Source organism: Mustela lutreola, chromosome 9 (assembly GCF_030435805.1).
Source record: "Mustela lutreola isolate mMusLut2 chromosome 9, mMusLut2.pri, whole genome shotgun sequence".
NCBI classification, from domain to species: domain Eukaryota; kingdom Metazoa; phylum Chordata; class Mammalia; order Carnivora; family Mustelidae; genus Mustela; species Mustela lutreola.
In genome coordinates this window covers 59,792,916-59,817,909 of record NC_081298.1, presented here as the reverse complement: position 1 = coordinate 59,817,909, position 24,994 = coordinate 59,792,916, and the positions used below count along the sequence as shown (strand labels likewise).

The following is a 24,994-nucleotide window of genomic DNA, read 5'->3' as shown; positions in this document are numbered from 1 at the left end:
AAGATGGATGCCACAATTATGGGGCAGTATGGTTCATTACTCCATTGGACTATTCCAGACCCAGAACACTAATAGCTACTCTCCTAGCCAAACATCACTCGAGGGCAAGAACTGTGACTTGCTCATTTCTGTACTACGGGTAGAACAATGTCTGTGTAGTAAGTTGGCAATAATGTACATTCAATTTAAGTTAAGGGACAAAACCAGAACCGTTTATCCCTCTCAAACCAGTTTACCCTGCTTTCCTATTGGTGATATTGACACCATCATCTTCGCTCACATCCAAATCCGAACCCTGAACCCTAAGGTTATAGTAGATGTCTTTTCTCCTTTGCTTCCCCACATCTGATCACTTGTCAGTTCCTTGTGAGACTTTCCCCTTAATTTCTCCTACACCACTGCCCATCCATAGGCACCACCCAAGTCTGAATTATTATGTCTCTGAGTAGTGCAACGCATCACCTCTCTTCCTACCTCCAGGTGTTCCTTGGTAGGCACGCCTAATGAGTTATCCTGCCACCAAGCCCGTTGATTCTTAACTACCATATCTCCTTGGTCTGATCTCCTCTGGATCCTTGCTGGAGTCCTCTGCTCCATGGAGGCAACTGGTGGCATTTCCTGTTCCTATGGAAACCTCCCACATTCCCCCTATGCTCAGGGTTCTAAGTTCCCTGCACCGGGAATTTCCTCCCTGTCTCTAACTTCAAAATCCTATAGTTTGTGTCATTCAGGGGTTTGGGTAGCAGGAAGGCGAAGTGCCTCTGGTTACCTTAAGCAGAACAGGGATTTATGGGAAGGATATTAAGTAGTTTGCAGTGGGGCTGGAGGAGCTCCGAGAAGGGGCCAGGACCGAGCGGGTTAACATCTCTGTAAGGAAGTTCTGGGACCCTTCCCATAAAAGCCAACTGAATCTTGTTTTCTTCTTTTCTGCCACACTCTCCAGTTTCAAAGTCCTGAGTGAGAAGTTTCTATCGGTCAATCCCAGACGATTTATTCTCACAGGGAGAATAAATGGATGGAGAAACCCACTCTGCTTCCCCCAAGGTCAGCCGGGGGGGCCTCCCTAAAACCAGGAAGGGGGCAGGCTAGAGGATGGCCAAGGTCTCTCAAGGTCCACTCCCAATGCCACCATCTATCATAAAATCCAAAGATTCCTCTGACTCCCAGGACATATTTCCCTTGGTGCTTTTCATATTTAGTTTTATATTAGAGTTATTTGTGTCCTGGTCTTATCCTTCCTCTGAGATTAAAATCTCAATTTATCCTCATTTCTCCTGAATTCTCTCTCATAATACCTTACAAATAGAAATATACCAGATATGTTTAATTAAACTGGATGTTAAGATAGAAGGTCATAGAAAAGCTGATACAAATGTTTGCCGTGTGCCAAACACACAATTGAGAACTGTTTACATTACCTCACTTATTCTCAGCTTTTTGTAAGAGTAGCATTACTTCTATTTGAGACCCAGAGAGGTTAAATGATCTCAAATCATGGGCTTGTAGCAGGCTGTGGGCTGCTGAAGTCTGACCCAACACCCTCAACCTTACCTTGGGTTTCCATGAGTCCAATGAGGAGGCTCTGAATAGAACTCTGAAGGAAGAGGAGGGGGAAGAGGAGTTCCTTCCTGTGTCTGCACTGTTGAGGCAGAAATTGGTGTGACTATGTGGGACACAGAATGAGGAGCAGAGTCACTGGAGTAAATTTACTGGAGTAAATTGGGACAGAGTCAACAATGAGATTGCTGTGGTAGGACTAAGTTTGAGAAGGCTTTGAAAGATAAGTCTTAGGATTTAACGCTGAATTGATTTGGGGGGAAGGGCTTATCCTTTTTCTTTTTATTATAGCGTGAGAGAGGAAGGGAGAGAGAGAATCTTAACATGGCAGGGCTTGATCTCCCAACCTTGAGATCATCACCTGAGTCGAAATCAAGAGTCAGATGCTTAACCAACTGAGCCACCCAGGTGCCCCAGATTTATACTTTTTCACTTTCAATATTTCATTATTGGAGACATTTCAAAAGTAAAACAAACTGGGCATTCTATATAGTAGAAAGCAGAGACATACATTTTCAGACAAAACAACAGCTGGAAAGAAATGTCTCCCCCATGTTGAGCCTGAAAACTGTATGGCTGAGGAAATGATTATAGGCCTCTTAGGGCTCAGTTCCTCAGCCTTCTCAGGAGCAGATTCTCAAGCCTTCAGCTGTCAGAGAACTTTTGAGAAACTGTGGTGGGCAATGCAAAGCTTTTTTTGAGCAGGGGCGAGGTAAGATAGATGCAATTTTTAGGAAGACTTCAGCGACACTGATATCCAGCATAAATTTGGGAGACGGGAGGAAGTGAATGACAGGAGGCTAGCTGGAAGGTAATGGGTGTACCTGGAAAAAACAGGAATCTTAGAATCAGTATGTTCAGTTCTGACCCCAGTTCCTTCACCTAGTTTCCATTTTTTCATGTATATAATGAGGATAATACTATCATGTGTGAGTTACAGATGATATATCTATATATATATTATATACATATCATCTTTATACATATATATATATAAAGAACTAAAAGAAGCTTCATAAGTGTTATCAGTAATAATGTAAAAATTTGGAAGGTACCACTGGAAAAGGAAAAGAAAATAAAAAGAGCTGTTTCAAGATCACCAGGACTCAGAATCATGAAGATTTAGAAGGGAGAGGAATCCCAAGATCACCTAGTGCCCTCTTCTCACTGCCCTTGGGGAGACCTTGGGAGAGGTAAGGAGGAAATGGAATTGCAGTGAAGTTCCTCCCAGAGCTGAGACGCCTGGTGGATTCTTGGCCAAGCCTGAGACTGTAGTGGAGGAGCTACTTTGGAAAGGAGATAAATTTCATTCTGAACCTGGAGATATTGAAGAGTTGATGAGCTCCAAGAGACAAGTTGGGGAACCCTCTAAGGTTACAGATCTGGGAGTTAATCACTGACCATCCATACTGGAAGCATATCAAAAAAAAAAAAAAAAAAAAAAAAGAAAAGAAAAAAAAAGAGAACTCTCTTTAAAAAAAAAAAAAAAGACATATCAGAATAAAAACAAAGGGCCAAATTCGGCTTTGGGACTATTACTGTTAGAAGCTGGAAGGACAACATGCTCTGTAAGGGACAGATGTGGAAAGGTCAGAAAGGTAGACGTGTTATATAGGTGAAAAGATGACTGAATTTCAGGTAATAGCAGAAATGCCATGTCCTTCTGAAAACTGCATAGGATAAAGATTAGGAAAGGGACTCTGGATTTTAGATAGAGAATGTCCTCGGGGACTTTACCTTTGTAAATAAAGGAAAAAGGAAGAGAAGTTCAAGAATGATGATTCAGTGATGGTTTACAAAGCAGACAAGTTAAAAACTGGGTCAGTGTTATTATATGTATTTTGGGTAAACTAATTTAAAATTGGGCCAGACCATTTATCATGATTCTGCTTTCCTTATTAATAAGACAAAAGAATGACCAAGGTACCTCTCTCCCAAGGTCAAAGAGAAACCAGCTATCCAGATTCCTTGATCTTGGACCCATCGCTGCTCAGTGTACTGTACCTACTTCCAACTGGTCACCTACTGAGTGCTCCCTATAGAGAGGAAAGGTGCCAGGGACTGACATAGGAAGTAGGTAAATATAATCTCTTCATTTGTTAGATTTTAGATTGGTTAAGAAACACCTGTGCAAGGTTCCACGGTCGAACAAGCAGAAAGTCAAACACTGTACTGTGACTTCAAAGTTATACTGGTCTACTTATCCTATTTGGGTACTTCCTTTTGGGAACAAGGCAGGGGATGAATGATTCAGATGATACAGCCTTGTCACCTTGGGTAAATCCTTATTGCCTTAATAATAATGAGAAGCCAGGAGCCTAAGAAAGAATCTCATTAACATGGATCCAGGCTATTCAGTCAGGAAATCAGAATCATTTGAATAGTAGGATTTCCTTTTGGAAAGCCAGATGGGAAGGAGACAGGAGAACAGACATCTGGATGCCTGTGCCTGTTCTAGGAAAACTTGTCTTTTCCCTTCCTCTTGGGTTTTAATCTTCCTTATTTGTTTACAAGTAACCCCCTACGTGTGGCCAGGTGACTGGACCAGTCCCACTACCAGTGGCAGCTCCTTCCATGGTTCTGCCTGGTGGGCACGCTTGAGCGGGATAGTGGGCACGGGGGCGGGGGGGGGAGGGGAGGGTTGAGTTCCCTCTCTTCCTCTTAAGTGCTTCCGACGGGAATGATGGAGTACCAAAGTGTTTGTTTGGGAAAGTAAATAGATACAAGGCAAATAAATAAAAATGCCCAGAAGCAATTACAGAGAGGAAGTGACATTTTTATGTAAGTCACTTTTCTGATGGACCACAGGCCTGCTTTGCTGAGAGTGCCGTGGGAATGCTTCCGGGAGGGGGCCGGTCGCCAAACAACTAGAGCGTCGTGATAAGAAAATCAAACAGAAAGAGGATGGAAAGGGCACCCAGCAGTTACTCGAGGCTGGAAGTTGCTGCCTTTATTTCCTCTCTGTTTGGCTCACCCCCACCGCTGCCCCACTCCCGGAGCCAGCAGTTTGGGGAGCGGGAACCTCTCCTCCCGGTCGGCGCCGACCCCGCGCGCCCGCCGCGCCCGCCGCTCCGGAGCGCCTAGTCTCCTGGCCCAGGCCGAGCCCGCGGCGCTGCCTGCGCGCCCCCAGGTGGGTGTCGGGTCCCCGCTGCGCGCGCGGGCCAGGGCCGGCCCCTGGGCGGTGTCGCGGCGCGGCCGGGGAGGAGCGGCGGGAGGAGGGGGAGGAGGAAGCGCGCGGAGGAGGCGGGCTCAGCGCGCCGGGGGAGGGTCGCCGCCGCCGCCGCCGCCGCCGCCGCCGCCGCCGCCGCGGGGATCGTCAGGCCGGAGCCGCGCGGCCGAGCGGGCGGCAGGCGGCGGGGAGGGCTCGGCGGCGGGAGGCTCGCGGCGGCCGGGCCGGCGGGGTCCGCCCGGGCTGGCAGCGTCCCCCGAGCGGCGAGAGGAGGGAGCGGCGCAGACAAAGAGCGGCGCCTGGGCGGGCGCTGAGCAGCCGCCGCCCCGGGACCCGCGCCGCTGCCCTCCGGCCTCGGTGGGCGGCCCACGGCAAGGTAAGCGCTGCGGGCGGGCTCGGGGCGGGGGCCGCGAACTTGGGCCGCGCGGCGGAGTTGGCGCGCGCCGGGGGAGGGGCCGGGGGGCCGGTGCCCTCGGCGCTCCGCCGGTGGCCTGGGGCCCCGCCGCGGCCTGGCCCCCCGCGGCCGCGACTGCCGGGCACCTCCTGGCTCCGCACCTTCCCGTCCGCCTTCCGGGCGCCCCCCTTCACCTTCTCCGGGCCGGCGGGGGGGCGGGGGGCGGGGGCGAGGGCGGCGGGCGGACGCAGGAGGGCCTGGGCGGCGCGTTCCCGGGACCAGAGACCCCCCGGCGCGTGGGGCGGGGAGGCGGGGGGTGCGTCCGGCCTGTGGGCCGGCAGCGGCGGGCACCGAAGCGGGGGCCGGCGTGGGACCGTTCGGTGGCCGGGGTCGCCGTGGCGAGAGTCTCCGGAAAGAATAGCCCCGCTTCTCCCGGCCACGGCGCGGGGACGCGGGAGGCCGAGCGTGGCCCGGAGAACTTACTGTGTTTATGGCAACTATTTACGATCCCGCACAAAGCTTGCTGTCACATCGCATAAAGGAGGTCCTCGCCTGGGCGAGGGGCGCTTTGTGATGGGTTCCAGGCTCTGCGTCCTGTCCCAGATTTACATGACTCTCTCACAGCCACCTGAAAGAAAAGTTTCTCACATCGCTCTGCCCTCTCGGTTTATTCAGGGTGATTTAAGCACCGAGTGGTTCTGGAAGAATTCGGTGTGTGATTTTTAAGGCACTGAAGGTAACTCCCTTGTGAGCGCAGTTAGCGTGGCATTGTGTAGAGGTATCTAATTTGCAAAAACGCTTTAATTTGTAGACAATAACGATCGCTGAGGAAGGTCTGCGCAGGATCCGGGCGGAGGGGGTGTCATTGACTGATGAACCGCAGGCACCTGACTTTAACTAGCAATTGTAACAGCTTCAGGGACAAAGCAGGAACGTGTATGGTGGGCCTCTCACTTCAGACAGTTCCGGTTGGCGGTTTCCCCTTTATTTGGTTTTGTTTATTTTGCCAACAGGTTTAAGGCTATATCTGCCAAGTTTGTGTCTGCATAATGGGATGAGCAGGCCCCAGCGCTGGGCCCCAGGAACCTATGAATCTTGCAGGCCTCCTCCTTCCATTGACCCAAACAGAAACTGTACCCTAGAGGCTAGTGGGCATTGACTTAGCCCAGGACCTGCAGGTAGGAGAGGCCCTTCCTGGTTCAGGCCCAGCCCTGGCTTCTGCCTTCTGGGAAGGGATTTGGGTAGGAATGAGAGTAATTCGGGTGTGTTTCATACCATTGCGTTTGATATTGTTAGCAGCCCTGCTTTTCAAATCTTCAAATGAGTGAAAATGAAATTAACCAGGGCTACTGTAACTTAATCAAAACAGATCTAAACTTTGCTTCTGAACACCTCTTAATGCCCTTACCAGGTAGGTGCTCCTAGATAGATGGGTAAATTAACAGGATTCCAGCATGTGCGGTGTTTATAGACCTAGAAGGGGAATGGTGGTAGTGAATGCATGGAGAGAAAATGGGCTTAACTGGGAGCTGGGGCTGTTGATGCAGGTGTTTGGAACAGGGATTTCCCAAGAAATGGGTGTTAACCAGGCTGGTGAAGCAGTGACCAGCTATTTCCCAGTGACCAGGGAAAATCCTACCTTAATTATTTCTCCTGTTGAGATTGGTGAGGTGTACTTTTGATGGGAGAGAAAGGCCGGATGTTTGTGGTCTTCTGGCTGCAACTACTTGGAGGCTGACATTGAGAACTTCAAGCGGTGGGGAGCTTGTGGAGAAGATGCTTGACTCTCCTTCCTCTCCGCTAGGCCTCATCTGGGCTCGGAGCTTCTCAGCTGCTACGGAAACACATGACAGTGTTGATCACCGAACTTAGGATCAAACTGGGTGGCAAATCAATACCGGTGGAACTGACCACTCCATCACCCGCCTCTGCCCACTTGTAGAGAAACTGGCCCCTATTTATTTATGTATTTATGTATTTATTTATTTTTAAAAGATTCTATTTGTAAGTAATTCTTTACCCAATGTGGGGCTGGAACTCAGAACCCCAAGATCAGAAGTCCCCTACTCCGCCGACTCAGCCAGCCAGGCGTCCTGAAATGGGCCCTTTTTAAATGGGTGGCCTGTTTAAGGTGCATTTCTAAGAACTGTGCTCAGTTTCCAGGCTTCGAGTTTTGCTTTATTACATGCTATATGCTTAACTTCTCTCCTTCCCTGAAATCTGTGACCCTACCCTGTCATTTGCATTGGGGGATTATTGAGGTTTTCCAACCGGCAGCAGATCTTATGTACACAGTATTTGAGAAAGGCATTATCATCCATATTAAATACACCGGAAATCTTCCTTGCATGTGCACAAACTTGATAACCTTTTGAAATACCCTAAAGACTTCCTGATTGCCTGGAATAACCTGGAGTCCTTTACTTGATAACTTGCATTAGCTTAATTTGCCCTGGCTAAATGAGGCTGTGTTGCTCTCTGGGATGCACATGCTTCCAATGGCCCAGACTAACTTGCAGTGTGTGCTGGGGGCAGAGAGGGCTTGTGGACGTGGTTCTCCATCATTCAGAATGAGGCTGGCTAGCTGAGGAGCTGAAAATTGCTTGCTGGACCTGCAGGGGAGGGCAGTGGGCAATGTTTGGGAAAACTAGTAAGCTAAACTTTTTTTCACAAATGAACTGGAAACTCCCCACGACTCACCCAGAGGCTTAGGGAATTAGTTTTCCCATCCAGAGGGATAGCAAATGGTACTTCCAAATGGTTTCTCTTTCTTCAGATGAGTGATGGAAACCTTTCATGGCATGTTTTCAAAGGGCCTAAGTTAAAAAGCGCTATCATGTGTGTTGTTAAATGCTTGAGTTCAGACAACTTAGAAAGAGGTCAAGACAGCCTTTAACTGGTTATCAAAAGTATGCAGCTAAAGTAAAAATAGTTTCCTAGTTCTTTAGGCCGTTTTAGTAACACAGTTTTAAAAATTAGACTGTTTTTTCTTTTCCTGCATTTTACTTTGAACAGATCTCAAAGTATGTATTTCTGAAGGTATAATAAACATTAGCAAGTTATATTCACTCCCCCCCCACACATACACACGTCACAGTTTGTCCTATGATTTCTTGTGTTCATACCTTATACGCATGGTTCCCAATGAATACTAACTAAACACGTGAATACCGAGTTCTGAGCATGTTGAGTTATTGGGGCTCTAGGTTCCCACGGAGATGTGAGTAATGAAAGATCTCCAGGATCTTTGTACATCTGCTCAGAACCTATGACATCGTGGAAGGTTTTGTCCCCAGGATGTCCAGACAATGGGTGCATTTGGTCTGGTGGCCTCTCTATTTGCTTAGATCTTGGTCAGAAGAGTCATTTATAGTCCTGCAGCTAAACTTAAACCAAAAACCAAAACAAAACAAACCCAACAAAACAAACAAAAAGCAAAACAAGAAACAAACCCGGTTGCATAACCACCTGTAGGTTTGGCTCCGTGCATATGCTTTTCAGTGGATTGTGCGTGCCAGCCTGAACTGGCAGCTCGGGGCAAAGCCTTTGTTGCCTGGCTGGGTCACTGAGTTTGTTAGTTCCACCTTACTTCTTCCTCCCCTTTGTATTTTTCATGTTTTTAAGAGAAGAAGCTTCCAGCACATTCCAAACTTAAATATTGCAGTTTCCTCTTGGTAGTTGTGCTGGTCAGTGGCTCATGAAGATCCGAAGTGCCGTAGGCAGATAAAAGTAATCGGTGTTAATACTGACATGCTAATTAAAGGTTTACAAATGGCGTTCCACACATGCCATCCTGTTTCATATTTGAAATAACATGGTAAAATGGGATCTGGTCCTTCTTTCTCCGTGAGGAGTCTAGAGCTCAGGGACAACAGCAGGGAGGACAGAGCTTGAACTCGAGGGTGGTAAGTGCTTCCCATCGGAGCCCTGTGCCCTTAGCCCTGTGGCTAAGCAGATGGCAGGTGGGGGACCCCAGAAGGGTGCTGGGGAGCTGTTTTTGTAAGGTTATGATGTGCTAGCTCGTCCTGCTGGGAAGCGGAGTGCACAGACCTTGCGTGGATGCCTTTGTCACGTCGCAGGTGCGACCAGGATCTCCGTGTGCATTGACTCTCTGAAGGTGAGCTGTTTCGGGGAGACCATGTCAGTGAGCAGTTCGAGTGAAACTTTTATCTTCGCTTCGGTGCTGGGAGCCAGCATCACCCTAGACAGTGCCTGCAAGTGGAAGTGTGCTTGTTCTTGCTCACCGTGTGCTCTGGATACAGAAACAGAACCGCACAGGCTGGGTGCAAAACAGAAATTTGTTTCTCATCCTCTGGAAGCTGGGAAGGCCAAGATCAAAGGCCGGCTGTTTCAGTTCTTGGTGAGCCTCTCGTCCTGGCTTGTAGAAGGGCACATTCTTGCTTTGTCCTGTGTGTCCTCTCTTTTCTGCCTGGAGAGAGTCTCTGGTGGCTTTTCCTCTTACAAAGTCACCAGTCTTGTGGGATTAGGGCCCCACCCATACGGCTTCACTAAATCTTAATTACTTCCTCAAAGGCTCTGTCTCCAAATGCAATCACACTGGGGCTTAGAGCTTCAACATACTGGGAGGGGGCTGGGTCAAGTCAGTTCATACCAGTGTGTAACTCTGTGTTGGGAAACAAGACTGATCATCTTGGGAAGTCCTCTTGCTTCCTTCACCCAGATCTGGAATCTGGGTATTTGACGACACCTGCCAGGGGTGGTTACAGAGCAGAGGTAAGGAGGGGATGGCAGCTCATTCCTAGCCACACAGCCTCAGCATAGGGAAGGATCCTTGGCACCGGGCTTCCAGATGCTGGTCAGATTTTAGGTGGGATGATTAAGGGGAAAGAGCAGTGCTGACCTAATGCAGTTATGGATGCTTCCCCTCAGTGGAGGTAGGTTTTTTTGGGATCAGGATTGTGATAAAATATCAGATCTAGGGAAAGCACTGGGTTTGTATGGCCGTGAAAGCGCTTCTTGGCCCTGGGTGAAGAGAGCAAAGTGGGAGGGCAAGGCCATCCCCTCTGGGCCTCTGTTGCTGTGACCCTGCAGCCTCCGGTTGTCAGCAGGGGTCCCTTCGGTCCTGGTGCAGGCCCGAGTTTGCTCAGGTACAGCCTGAGCGCTGTATGCCCGCTTCTGGCTCAGGTCAGTTTGGGTTGTGCAGGATGATGGCAGAAGGCAGAGGGAGGTCTGTGTGGCAGACAGCTCTCCCGCTCCGGATCGGTATGTTCATCGTTTATTCACTTAGTCTGTCATTCACGTGAATTATCCAGCTTCTTACTGATCGTGCCCACCTAAAACTCTCAGTTTCACAAGCAGATGTCTGCATGTCCACTGTCTCTTGACTTGCAGGCCTTCTCAGTTAAGAGCTCCATCAGTGACTCACTCAGTCATCCCTGAATACCCACCTCCCCCATCCCCAGACTTAGTGATCTTCCCACCGGAAGCTCTCCTGCCTCTGAGTCCTGCTGTACTTTTGATTTCCTCTTGTGCATGGACTGTCAGAGTCCCTTTTGATCACTGTTGCGGATCCGTCCGGCTCACCGCACTGTGATTCTAGACTGGCTCTGGTCCACATCAGACCACTGTCCCAAGTCCTCTGTGTGGCATGCATGGGTCTGCACACCTGGGCTCTCTTTGTGTTTCCCCCAGCTTCTAAATTTACCCCCCCCAACCCCCGCCTCTGCCCTGTACCCTTAGCCACTATAGTCATCTGTGTCTAGACACTGAATGGCACTTTGCTAGCGGCGGTAACAAGACCAAAGTTTATAATCACCTTCGTTTCAAAGACTTGTGTCCCCTGGGCTTGATTCAGTGTTACCCTTACACTAGTGGCATCACCGCATAGCTGCAAGCCTGCACCTCCAAACCTTGCACGCCCCTGAGAGGGGAGAGAATGGGTGCAGCACGTCTTGTGTGTCTGCTTTCATGTGACCTGTTTCCCCGCAGATGCCCTTTGAAGTGATTGTCAAGAACAGTGCTGTTCTGTTGAAATCTGCTGTGGGCCACAGTTGTGAGCCATGGACATAATTTTCAATGTAGCCACATTGAAAATTTGAAGCCCAACAAATAAAACTAGTTTTTGTAATATTTATTTTTTTACCCAAGAGCTCTAAAATATTTTTATTTCTACGTGTAATTGATAGAAAGTCTTATTAGTGAGATAATGTACATCGTCTTCTTTGTGTGCGGTCTTTGCAATTGGCCGTGTTCTGCACTAATGGCCCATCATGTTCCTTCTTGCCCTGGAGTGGCCAAGAGCCCGGTGAGGCTGGTGGCCGCCATATTGCAGAGTGCAGGTGGGTCTAATTCTGATGATTCCATTTCATTTATTCTGTTCATTCCAAAGTTGAGAAAGCTAAAAAGACAGAGTGGAAACAATTTCGAATAATAGTAACGGCAATTATTATTACTCCCGAGTGGGAAAGGTGTAGTCCATGTAGTTACAGGGAATAATGTAAGATCTCATGCACTCAATTTTAGAGGCTAAAGTCAGATTCGATTACATGTAATTAAAATACTTGGTACATTTTACAAAGATTTTAAAATGTGTTTTGGATTCTAGAGGCTAAATTACCAATGTAAAGTAACTTTTGGGTATTAGGATTCAACCTAATTCTGATGGATGTGAAGTATGTGATTTATAAGTACTAAAGCGAAAATTGTATTTTCTTTAGTGATTAGTTTATCTGTGAACACATACACACAATCACACATTGTAATTACTGTTCTAAGTACTTCATACAAAGTAATAACTCAGTGAATCCTCTCAAAAATTAAGTGTTTTTTGTCCTTCTAGATCGGGGTACAGGGAAAGAGCAGGTTACCTTGCCTGAGTGTCCACAGCTAGAAAGCGGCAGGTCTGGAACTCCGACTCAGACCACCTGATTTCAGGGTCTCTGCTCTCAATCCCGAAGCTAGGCCACCCATCTTTTCATTGAGATGTATCTGAAAATATGTAAACAGTACTATAGACTTTTATTAGGTATAATATTTGAGAAACTTTGATGGAAAACCATTGATAAAGAGTGGAGCTTGGATATTGGTTCATTCTGGAACTTCTTTGATCAGCCAAGCAGTGGAGGAAAGTCTGAGCTTGGGAAGGACGGAACAAAGAGTTAGAGCCGCTCACCTGGCCATGGAAGGCTAGCTCTGCGGGGTCACAGGGAGCATGACTGAGCACCCTTGGCCTTGCTTCTCCTCTCGGCCCGTCCTTGCTGTATCCCTGAGGTCAGTGCTCCTCCGATGGGCAAACTTGCCAGTTCTGAGATGGACATCAGCATCGCTGGAGGGCTTGCCTTAAAACTCGGATGGTTGGACCCACCACAGAGGGTCTGATGCAAAGGTCTGGAGTGAGGATGCCCTCTTCTGCTGAGTTTTCAGGTGACCTGTGTTGGAATGGGCACCACACACTGAGAAGTGGCACTGAGGGATTTGCAGTAGGGCACCACTGAGTGAGGAGGTTTCCATGTTGAGTAGTAACAGCATTACTACAGTAAATTAACAGTAATTTAAGAGTGACCCACAAGCCTACCTCTAGCACTGTTGGGCAGATCTGCGCACGAAGCCCCTTCGTATGTGTCTATTTGGTGGGTCCCCACCCAATGTCATTCACTGTGGGGACTGCAGAGAGAGGACTGGGGATTCTCTTGCTCTTCCATACGTAGCTCCTGTTTCCTTGGGATGCCTTTTGGGAGGCCATTGTCAGTTGCGGCTGTGTCTTAATGAGTTTCTGTGTAGTGAAGAGAAGGGAGGGAGGGAGGGGCCTGGAGCCTGGAGCCCAACACACCAAACGCTTTGCTTTGGTGCTTTGATGATGTCTGTGTCTTGAAGAATCCCAAAATGGTTTTGAAAATCTCCTTCTCAGATCACTAGAGAGGCCAGGTCAAGTGTCAGTCTGGATTTTCGGAAGGTTTCTGTTACAGGCTTCTGATGGGGGTGTTGACATTGGTTGCCATTCCAAGCCAGACCGTCCTTAATCTAACCTTCCATTTTGGGGAGACCCTTAGAGGCTGTCAGAGCGTTGGCTAACCTTTTCCCAGAGCGGGTAGCCCTCACGTGGAACGAAGAGTCTGGTGTCTCTGTTGGGGAGGCGCCTGTGTGTCTGTACCAAGACTTGGGAACACAGTGGTTTCAGAAGGACTACACCTTGAGCAGCTCCTCTGAATTCACAGGCTTGGATTTGCAGTCAAGTTGTTTCTCCTGTGGCCAGCTCTGTATGTAGCATGTTCCAGGAGGAGTAGCGGCAAAGATTGCTTTACTTAAACAAGCATAATAATTCTCCCAGCAGTGGTGGGGGTGGCCAGCTAATAACTGTTCCAAGAAGCTGAGGTCACACTGAGATGCCTAGAAAGTAAGACAGCCACTGTCTTACCAGACAAAGCCCATCAATGTCGACATTGATTTTCCTTGGAGAATGTGCCTCAGTTTAATATCTCAAGAATTTTGGCTGAATATTTAAGGATGTCTGCAAGTCAACAAATAGTTTAATTATGTCACTCAGGAGTCGGGCTGCAGAAGAGAAGAAAGAGCAGTTGCTCTTTTCCGTTCTCGTACGTCCATTTTAAGGACAGTGACTTTAAAAGCTTGTTTCCCTATTTGCAAGTCTGTTGGTATTAGGGGGGTGGTTGGGAGAGGTCTGGATCAGTGATAAACAGCCCTTTTACTGCTCTGAGTGACAGAAGCCAGCTTGGGGATGTTAACATAAAAACTGCAAACTGCTTGAGAATTTTTAAGAGATCAAGAAATAACAAGGGATTCAGGGAGTTATTTTAGAGACAGTTTCAGGAAATTTGATACAGGCGAATAGTGAATTTTCATCAAACCACTTAAAAAAAAAAACCTATTGAAGAACAGAATCAGGCAAGACGGAAAAACAGATTTTTCTTTCCATTTTCCTGGTTCTCCACTCCATGTTTCACCTTTGCACGTGACTTACTTAATGTACACCACCATCCCGACCATTTATCTTCAAGTCTGTTTTCCATCTGTCTCCAGTACCTGCTCTTGGATGGTTTTTTCCTTTATGTGCTTCTGGTATAGCCTTCCTGGGCCATCCCTAGCTTGTAGTTCGAAGCTGTCCCTGCTACCCCTTTATTAAGCCATCTGTCCTGCTTTAGTGCCTTCCCCTACTTTTCTTAGTTGGTCTGTTTTATATGGTTCAGAAGATAAGACCCAGTGGTGACTGTAAACACACTTTGCCATTATCCTCTAAAAAAGAGAAAGGGGAGTGGGGATCACACACACTGGGCTGTCGTAATTTCCACTTTGGAGCTCACTTGATGTGTCACAGAGGAAGCCTCCAGTGTTGACTGCATCGCTGCTTAAACTTGGCTGTGCCCTGCGCTCAGCTCTGGTCAGGAAAGCAGATTCCACCTGCCAAAAGAGAGAGGCAGATCCTCTTTTCCTCTGTGTGTCAGGCTGGTGGGGGTTACATGTTGGAGGAAGAAGGTAAGTCTTCAACGCCATGCACATTAGTATGTGTAAATTCCCATCCATTTTTGGATCTTACTGGCTATTAGGTATGGATTAAGAAATGAAAGCCTTTCCCTTTTACAAATACAGAAATCCCTTTTTTTTAAATTGTTAGTATTTTAAAAAACTTCATTGAGATTTGAACCTCCAGTCCCATATATAGATGAGTGGTTCTCAACTGGGGGTGATTGTGCCTGTGTAGACATTTTGCAGTGTCTGGAGACATTTTGAGTTATCTTGACTGGGCAGTGCTCCTAGTGTCTTAAGTGGCCAGAGGCCAATCGTCCTACAACCAACAGGACAGCTCCCATCACTGAAAATGAACCCGGCCAGAATTTTGGTATTTAAGCAACCTTGATGTCAGTGAATGCTTCTCTACTTTAACCCTTAAATTAATGGCACTTGTATTTTTTACACAGTTGCCCATATGGCGATCATTTTTTTTTTCACCCATTTTTATAATCATGAAAATTATCTATTTAGAGAGTTAGACACTATTTATACATCTTAACAGTTATATAAAGGAGAAACCTACTTGACTATAAGGGACTTAACCACAGTTTATCTGTAACACCATTTGTGGTAAAATATGGCTTTTTCAAATTTTCTGCTTCTACATATTTGGACCATATAAGTATATAATGTTGATTTGTTGGAAACATCTTGAAATCTGGCTGAACTGTGATAAAAACATGCTCCCCTTAGAATGTCCACTTACAAGGAAGTAATGGGGTCCCTTCTCAATTGCATTTATTTATTTGAGGAAGAGAGAGAAAGCAAGTGAGCAAGTGGAGGGGTGGTGGTGGTGGGAAGGGAAGGGGCAGAGGGAGAGAATCTCAAGCAGACTCCCTGCTGAGCACAGAGCCCAAGGGTGGGCTTGATCTCAGGATCCTGAGATCATGACGTGAGCCGAAACTAAGAGTCGGCTGCTTAACTAACTGAGCCACCCAGGTGGCCCCCGCAATTGCTCTTACTAAGTAATCAGTTTTCAGAGGTTGGTCCATTCAAAATCTTTTTACGTAGCTGAGAATCCTTTCAACTGGTGACTGTCCATAGGAAAAAGGTTTTTGTTGTTATTACTAAACTTCGTAAGATTCTAGGTTCAACCTGATAATCTTTGAGTGGGTCACATCTGTTAGCTTTCAAGTGTTTCACTCCTGCCTTTGTATAGCTCTGAAAAAATAAACACTTCAGGGGAGAGCGAGTAAAAATACCACAAATTAGACCTTATCCAGGGAAACGGAAAGAGAAAATTATAATTTGGCTGTTAGTCTCTGTCTGGGTTAGTGGCAGAGCTGCCTATTAGCCAGCCCGGAATATGACGTTGATGTCCACACTTTTTTTTTTTTAAAGACTTAAACTCCCACTTGACCAAGTCCGATAAGCCCAGGAATTAAGAGGGCTCTCAATTAGAAATTTCCTTGGCTTTATCTAGATCTATTTTGTATAAATCACTTCCTGTTGTACTGCTCTTCCTTTCTACTTTTACTTTGTTGCTTCTTATCTTCTTTCTTCCTGTGCAGTTATGGGGATAAACAAAAAATCAGCACTTTGTGAGTTTTTGAATTTCTGTTGGTGAAGATCGTTGAGAGCATGATCAGTCTTTTCTTTTCCAAAATGCTCCCATCCTCCGTGGACTGAGAAGGGCCTCTGAAAAGTTGATAGTAACTCTTTGGACAGACTCAAGCATTCTAGGTATGAGGTCTAAAACAGTGTAACATATCTCATTGTTCTTTGCCCAGGCTGGGTATCATTGGATTCTTCTAGCCTGGGTGGAGGGAGGCAAATGTTGTCATAAGCTCTTGTGTAAATGAGGAGAGCGCAGGTCACGGGACAGTGGCTGGCCACCAGGGGTCTTGTTGTGAGTGGCCCAGAGGAGCCTGGTAAGGCTCACACTCTCAGCAGTGCATTGGGTCTGGGGTGTGTGTGAGCTGCTGGAATCCAGAGCTGGGGATCCCAGCTGTCCTTCAGGCTTTGTGTGCACGTCTCCTCCCTGAAAATAAAAGGTTGGCCTTCCGGTAGTGACTTCTTGACTTTTAATTATAATAGGAGCTGGAATAACACAGTGTGGTCCTGAACTTCATTAACAGCTGGTCAAGATTTGAACTGCAAAAACACAGCTTCCTCTGAGGAGTGGAGGTGTAGACTCCTCTCCGCCTACTGCTTATTTGGCTCAGGTCGTGCAGCAAACCCGTAACCTCCCAACCTCTGTTTTGTCTTCTGTGAAACAGGGCCATAGGACTCCTGTTTTTGAGAATCTTGTATGGGCCCACTGTTCCCTGTTGAAAAATTTGAACCGCACCGTGCCTTTTCAGAGATGTTTCTCCCCAGGAAGGGGGCCCAGCTGAGTTCCATGGTCAGTTTTGTTGCTCTTCCTTTTTGGTGAATGGCGTTTGAGGATGGCAAAGGCATATGCGCAAGCGTAGAAAAGGCTGCGTTATTCATGCTCATCTGACCCACAGACTGGACCGCCTTCCCCATTTTGTCCAGCTGCATGGTCGCGCAGCTCGTGCTTTGGAGTGCCAGCTATGGGAGAGGCACTGTGCCGGGGGCTTGGGACCCAAAAACTGGCCATCTGGGATCTTAGAAGCTGATGCAAGCTGGGCTCACTGGTTCCCACTTAGCTCGCAGCCCAGCTTACTCGCCTATGAAGTGACTGTTCCCTCTGTGTGGGATCTTGTAGTGGGTACAAGGAGGCATGCGGGGGAGTCCCCAAGGCCAGGTAGACCTCCCTGCAGTTCCAGGGAAGGATAGTGTTTTCTTTGAGATTTGCAAGAACTTCTTCGCTCTGCACGCGGCCCCAGAGACCTTGCCATGGTCCCACTTGCCAATTGTCAACCTCTGTCACCGCTGCCACTGGGCTGGTACGCTGTTCCCGCTTCCCAGGAAGGGCACTGTTCTTGCAGGGCCTGGCGGAGGCTCGGGCTGCCCCTTTGCTTAGGATGAACACTTGATTTGGGGGGGTCAGCTAGTCCCTAATTTTCAGAGAATGTGAACTCTACTTATATGTTGTTTATTTGCCCGAGACTTTAGATCTTAAAAACCGGTAAGGCCAGGCGCCTGGGTGGCTCTGTCATTAAGCCTCTGCCTACAGCTCAGGTCATGATCCAAGGATCCTGGAATCGAGCCCCGCATTGAGCTCCCTGCTCAGTGGGGAGCTCCCTACTTCTCCCTCTCCCACTCCCCCTACTTGTGTTTCCTCTTTCACTGTGTCTCTCTGTCAAATAAGTAAGTAAAATCTTTAAAGAACAAACAAAACTAAACAAAAAACTGGTAAGGCTACTTTTTGGTGCTTTTAAGGAAAGGCTGGCATGGGGTATTACACTAATACTTCCTGACTCATTTTTTTAAATTGGTAATGGCATAAATGCATTGTGCCATTACATTTTAATCCAGAAAAGATTTATTTAGTCAGATTATTACTTCACTTGGGTTAGTAATGAGTATTATAAACCACTCCTGTCCAGACATTTCCCAGTCTTATTTTGTATCCTGCTGATAGTCTGGTTTGAAGTGTGTCTCCTTTGAAACTTAAGTTCTTTCTTACTTCATTATAGATGTTCTTTTTGTATATTTTAAATGCAGAGTTTCAGATTGTTGACTTCTGCTTTATCTGGTACCCAAATCATTGTGCCATTTGACAGCGTGTTGATATGAAACTAATTTCTAAAGGTGGGCCAATTTCGTGTTTCTGTTCTCACTCTGGTTAGTGTCTAGAAATAGCTTAATGGTGGCATGCCCAATAATTAAAATCATAATTAGTGATTTGTCTTCCATTTCATACAGAACCAGCTTACATTTCACTTTTGATGATGTGGATTAGTGTAAAGTAGTTTTTGTGATATTCTGTAATTAATTTGTGATACACTGTAATTAATGCTTAGTGCTCAAATTAACTTAATTTGAGAATAATGAGAACGTAACTTGAGATATGAGTATTGTGATGCACTTTTAAAGATTGGTTGGAATACATCGATTCCTGGCTCTTGGAGGCCTGAGTAGGAGAGAATTTAATGTATGTTCAATTAGTTTGTTCTGGATCTCATTCAAGGGAGGCAGTTTTTTGTTGTTGTTTACAAACTCATGTAGTCTCTTACCTTACATATTCAAGTACATATAGCATGCTATTTGAAGAACGGCATAAAAATTGTACTGAGTTCCAGCCATGTAATAACCTTATTTTATTGTGTTAAGCTAATTCGGTACATTTATCTCCTTTTGTTCGTTCTAGTTTTTACCCACTTGTCCAAAGTACAGTTTGTAATTCTTGAAAGTCGTTCATGTTATGCTTTGCATATATGTATTTATGTATAGTACATATATATTTTTAAATAAACCTTTAACTTTGGAATAGTTTTAATAATTTTTTTAAAGTTTTAAAAAATTTAAGTAAGCCTTATACGCAACATGGGGCTCGAACTCACAGCCTCAATATTAAGAAACACATGCTCTTCCAACTGAGCCAGCCAGATCGCCCTAATTTTAGAATAGTTTTAGATTTACAAAAAAATTCCAAAGATGGTATTGGTACCTTATTGCTAATTAAAGTCTGTACTTGATTTGGATTTTCTTGACTCTTACCTAATGTCTTTTTTCTGGATCCCACCCAGAATTCCACATGACACTAGTCGTCATGTCTCTTGAGGTTCCTCTTGGCTGTGACAGTTTCTCAGGCTCTCCTTGATTTGATGACCTGTATGCTTTTGAGAAATACCAGTCAGGTGTCCTTTGGAACGTTCCTCAGCTGGGATTGGTCTGATGTTTTTCTTATGATTAGACTGGAGTTACAGGTTTTTGGGAGGGAGAGCATGAGGTCAAATGCCATTTTCTGTGCCTTGTCTCAGTGGTATACATACTGTCAATGTGACTCGTCACTGTTGCTCTTGACCTTGATCACCTGGCTGAGTGTTTGCAGGCTTCCCCACTGTAAAGTTAACTGGTTTTTCCTCGTCCATATAGCAAGTTTGGGGAGGAAGTCACTTAACACAGGGAGTTATATTCTGCGTCCTTGAGGAGGGGCATGTTATGTCTGGGAGTGATTTGAAATTCTGCATGGGAGATTTATGTATTCTCTCTGAGGGAGGAGGGTTTTCAGTGGTCACAGTGTAGCACTGCCCTTGGTGCTGTTCCAGAGGAGGGAAGACTGGAGCCGCCTTGCTTCTAGAATGTGGTCCTGGGGTATGTATTAGGCACACAGATTCCTGGGGCCAGCTTTGGCCCTACTGCCTGAGTCTTTTGGGAAGCACTGGTTTGGGATTCTTCCTGTCGAACCAGTGGCCCAGGTGGTTCTGGTGCTCTATATTATCATTTGAACCCTCTCTCCTGCCAGTAGCATCTAGTCCTGTGGCTTTTGTGTGAAGGGCCTCTGGTCTGATCACCCCCACGGTTTTAAACCCTTCTGGATAGCGTAAGTGCTTCCCTGTGTAAGCACAGGGTCATTCTTGCCTCCGCGTGATGCCCTCGGAGCTCCACAGTGGGCAAGGAAAGCAGTTATAACCACGGACCCTGTGGGTAGGGCAGGTCTGGGCCGCAGGAGAGCAGGCCTCAAATGCTCAGGCCTGTCCAAAAATGCTGTTGTCGTGTGTGTGCCCATGAGAGCACGCGAGGGACTATTTGAAGGTGGGGGTGGCCTGTGGACGCTATCCAAATTTGGGCAAATAATAATGGCCGGCAGATGTCCATGGTCTCCTTGGGTGCCCAGTGCCTTTGGCTGTGCAATGGTTGTGTGTCTCTGCGGTGATCCCTGATTGCAGGGGAAGGTGGTGGCCCCAACTGGCTTCTTCTGTTGGAGGAGGAGTTTATTTAGTGTGGAGGGAGGTCCTGCAGTGGGCTCAGCCCATGCTGTAGACACAGGACCAGAGTCTGCTGCTGTGGCCCTGCCCACCTGCCCAGGTACTACAATAGAGCTCCAGGTGTGTATATGAGCAGAGGTCCAAGCCCAGGTGGGATTTGGCTCAGAAGCTGGCTTGGGGTCGGAGAGGGCCTTGGGAGGGCCCTTTTTACTCTAGCCACTGACCAGAGGTTCTAGAGAATCTTTCTCCAGAGCGAGAAGAGTGGTTGACTTTTCTTTTTGGTGCAGAAAGGGTCAGAGTCAAGGTCAGGAGCCCATTTGCTTTCCTTTTTATACCTCCTCTCCCCATACAGCAGTGGTCGGATTTGAGGGTTGGGGATGGAAGGCTTGCATACTCTTCCACTTCCCAGAGCAACATGGAGCAGAGAGATTCAACTGTACTCATTCACACAAATACAGTTTGTATTAGTGCATTTGTTTATTAACATTATGGGACACGAGCATTTGCAGTGGCCTCTTTGAACATGATTTCCTTTGAAATCCACGCCTCTGTGTTCAGTGTATAATTTACACTTTTGACCTGCAGATTTCTTATTTTTAAGAAATTTCTTAAAAAGAAAGATTTTTAAGAAATCTGGTCTTTTTTTCTAAATTTTTGTTTTGATCCAATTTTGGGGAGGTTTTGTGTAGAAGAATCACTCGAAATGAAAACCAAAGACTCAAGTTTTGTTGGAAAACATTTAAGGGCACTATTTCTACTCAGTTGGCTGGTCTTGGGTTTTCTTTAAAATACACGAGCTTTTTGAGAGCATAGTTTCCATAGAGTGGTGCTGAACGGAGTGATCGCTGAAGCTTTCTTCCAGCTCTCAAGCTGGCAGAGGCCTTACTCTAGGAAGTGGGTCGCACCTAGTAGAGCATCAGACTGGGGGCTGGGTCCCCAGCCCTGGGCTGTGCCCCCACATCAGTAGGCCTTGCTGTTATTCACATCAACAAAAGAGCCCTCTGCTTCGAAATGTCCCTCCTGCAGTCCCTTGCCCCAAGTCTGGACTCCAGGGATTTGCTGAATTCGATGGCCCAGGTTCATGGCATCATGTGAAATTCCAAGTGACTCCCCAGAGTGGAAATCCTGAACCCAGGGGGACTGTTTGTGAGTCAATGGACTTGGGTGGTGGTGGGGGTGGTCCAAGCACACCAGGTGGGAAAAACTTACATTTTTATTTTCACTAGTTGTTAACTGAAATTAAGTATTTCCCCCCATTGTGAATGCAGATCACACAATCCTTGACATTCACAGTCCTCCCAGAAATGACTGGGATTCTCATAACTGCATCATGGTGGTTGCTGATATGTTGAAACTTGAGCTACTCTTATCGTTCCTTTGAAATTATGGTGGTTATTAGATCTGCCGAGACGCCCTTTGTTCAGTGAGTTAATAAAGGAGCACATATATTACGATATCTCAAATGTGTTTTTTAAATAATATTTTAATAACTGTGCTTTAATCCAACTGCATAAAATGAAAACCATTTGGAAGCCTCGTGAGAAGGAGTCCTGCAGCCTCACCAGCCTGACTTGAGGGTGGGCGGGCATGCACAGGAGGGCAACACCTCTCAGGGACCCGTTGCTCTTCTGTCTGAGGGGACAGACAGCTTCTGGGCTCTAGCCCTTGGGCTGGAGATGGTCTGCACAGGCCTTGCAGAAAAGTGATTTAATTTGTTGCCTGGCAGAACTCTTCTCAGTCCTCAGTGATGGCAGAACATCTCCCAAGTGGGAGGAGGAGGGGAAATCGTTTCTGTAAAAAACCAAACCAAAACAAAAAACTAAAAAGAATTTTACTTAAATTAGATAAAAAGCCTAAATCATTTTTTTTTGTGAATTTAATCATTTAAATTGTCAAGGTAGGAAAATATATATTCAGTTCACTAGCTAAAAGAAAATGAATATAAATATTGTTCTTGGAGTTTTGATCATTTAATAGAGCGATGGGTCGTCATGGATTTGGTACCTGGGGGTTTAGAGTAACAACCAGCATCAGGAAAATGTTGATGACTAAAAAAATCTGTTGTATAAAAGAGCTGGACTTTTTTTTTTTTTTAAGATTTTATTTTTATTTATTTATTTGACAGAGATTTATTTGACAGAGAGAGAGAGAGAGATCACAGGTAGGCAAAGAGGAAGGCAGAGAGAGAGCATGAGAAGCAGGCTCCCTGCTGAGCAGAGAGCCCGATGTGGGGCTCGATCCCAGGACCCTGAGACCATGACCTGAGCTGAAGGCAGAGGCTTTAACCCACTGAGCCACCCAGGCGCCCCAAGAGCTGGACTTTTTGATTCGCAGTGGTGGTGTGGCAAAATTCTGACCATGTTTTGCAGAAATGTGCTATAAAAAATAGTTTGGAGGAAGAACTGGTGCATTCCTCACTTGCCCTCTGCTTCTCTGTACGTAGGATTATAAACACTAGCTGCTGGGAATTCCCATAAAGTGATGGAGCGTGTGGAGGAACATTCCTGAAGTATTAATGTGACAGTTGCTACTGTTTACTGAACGCTTTATATTTCATACAGTGTCCTGTTTGATCGTCACCGTCGCCTTCCAAGCTGCCCTTCTGCCTGCATAACAGTTGTGGCAGGCCCTTTAGAAAAGCTACGTGACTTATCCGAGTGTCAGTCCTGACAGCCGCTCTGTTTTCGTGGAGGCATGTTCTGTTTGCACACGTGCACGGAGACCTTTAAGTCCCCGGCTGTGTGCCTGCAGCATGCAGGTGGAGGGCCCTGCGGGCAGGCTGTCATTCGCATTCCTGATCATCTTGGCGCTGGGACTTGAGCACCCCTCCTCCCCTGCCCGGTCCTGCATCCCCGAGGACACCTGTGTCCCGCATACTTGGAAGGGCAATAATCAAGCTGCCTCTGGACCCTGAGGCCCCACCCATCTGGTTGGGAAAGCCTGGTGGGAAGCCCACTGAAGCTCGTCTCTTCCTGGGCTTTTCCCAGGTGGGGTTTGCACTCTGCCAGGTCTGGAAGGAGGTGAGCTGAGCACTCACATGCCATGGAGACTTAGCTTTCCTCAGACATCTCCTTTCTGGCACTGTTGTTTTTTCTTTTAATTTTTCTTCTTCTAATTCTTCTTCTTTTTTTTTTTTGTTTCTGCTTTTTATTTTTTGGTGGAGTTTCCTTTCATGCTAAAGACAACATACTAACTCTTAAAGATGGTATTTGAGGACAAAGATGCCTCCTGCATTCTTAACCCAAGAAAGAAACTTAAGTGTTTGTAACTTGTCCTTGTATTTATAAACCTCTGTATAATTTTATGTTCATCTTAATGTGAACATTTCCCCCCTTTGTTAGTAATCTTTGTACCGTTTCCTTGTTGAGTGGTGCCCCAACGAGGTGACAGAGCCATTAGAGAGAGAGCCTACAGACTTGGTCACTTGGTTTCTTCTACCAAATTGTTTCCAGGGAATCCATTCCTCAGAGAGGGGCTGCAGGGTTCAGTAGTGGGGCGTGCTCCTGGTTCTTGAGCTTTGTTGCCACGATGCCCTTCTGAAGGCTTGCACCAGTGGTGTGGAAGCTTCAGTGTCACCAAAACTACACGACTTTGGAAAGAGTGTCAGTGGCCCCTTCGTAAAGGCATTTTGAGTTCGTGTTGTCTAGAGGACCTCATCTCCGAGTGATCCCCAAACAGCATTACTGCTTTTAAAAACAAATGGACTAGAATTTGTTCACACAGTAGGACAAACTTGATGTATTTCTTTCTCCCTTTCTTATTTCATTTAGATGTTCTTTTTTTCTAGGGATGTTTTCCCCTTTGTCTTTGTCCACCAGGCACCGTTCAGGGTGATCTCTGCGGGAGAAAGCAGGGAGCAGGGGGTCTCTAGGTGAGCAGCCTGGCCAACCTCAGTTTAATCCCCAAACCTTTGCTTTCCTTGGCCTTCCTTCCCCCTGATAGGCATGCAGGGATTTTCCCCACGATTGATTTATTTTTTTTTTAGAGTAGGCTCCACACCCATTGTGGAGCCCAAGGTGGGGGCCTGAACTCACCACCCTGAGATCAAGACCTGAGCTGAGATCAAGGGTCAGACGCTTAACCCACTGAGTCTCACCCAGGCGTCCCACAGAACTGTGTCCATCTGTAGTGAGTACTGATTTATGAGATACTATTTTTAAAAGTTTTCAAATTTGCAGAATAACTGACCTGAGCTGCTTTCTTCCATTTTGCTGCCGCCTGTAAAGAGTTGGTCAAAACTGGGAGTCAGAGTAGGGCTGAGGTTGGTCTCAAAGAGAGCCCTGACATGGTCAAGTATGACTCCTCCCACATCTGGGCATATTTGCCCAGGTGGGAAACAGCTGCATGTGTGAAGTTAGCCAGGTCAGGTACACACACACACACACACACACACACACGTATGTGCCAGGATCATGGTGTTTAACCCTTTCTCTCAGAAACAGGACTGACTTTGACCTGGTCGCCTAGGCCCTCCCTGTGTTTCCTCTTATGTCCTCCACTCTGTATTCCCTTGAGTGATAGTTTTTGATTTTATTTTTGCCGCATACATCATATACATTGAATCAAATCTAATGTGCTGTTAACTTGATACACCTCAATGGCCTACTT

General features: G+C 46.6%; 1 protein-coding gene across 1 annotated transcript in view; it reads left to right on the top strand.

Moving 5' to 3' along the window:
• Positions 1-4,847: 4,847 nt before the first annotated feature.
• The window catches only part of NCK2 (NCK adaptor protein 2), a 149,870-nt gene continuing 129,723 nt past the window's right edge, over positions 4,848-24,994 (top strand). Inside the window, exon 1 of the mRNA XM_059134318.1 lies at positions 4,848-5,102. The gene's annotated coding sequence lies outside the window, so the exon portion shown is untranslated. The remainder of the gene's footprint in view (positions 5,103-24,994) is intronic.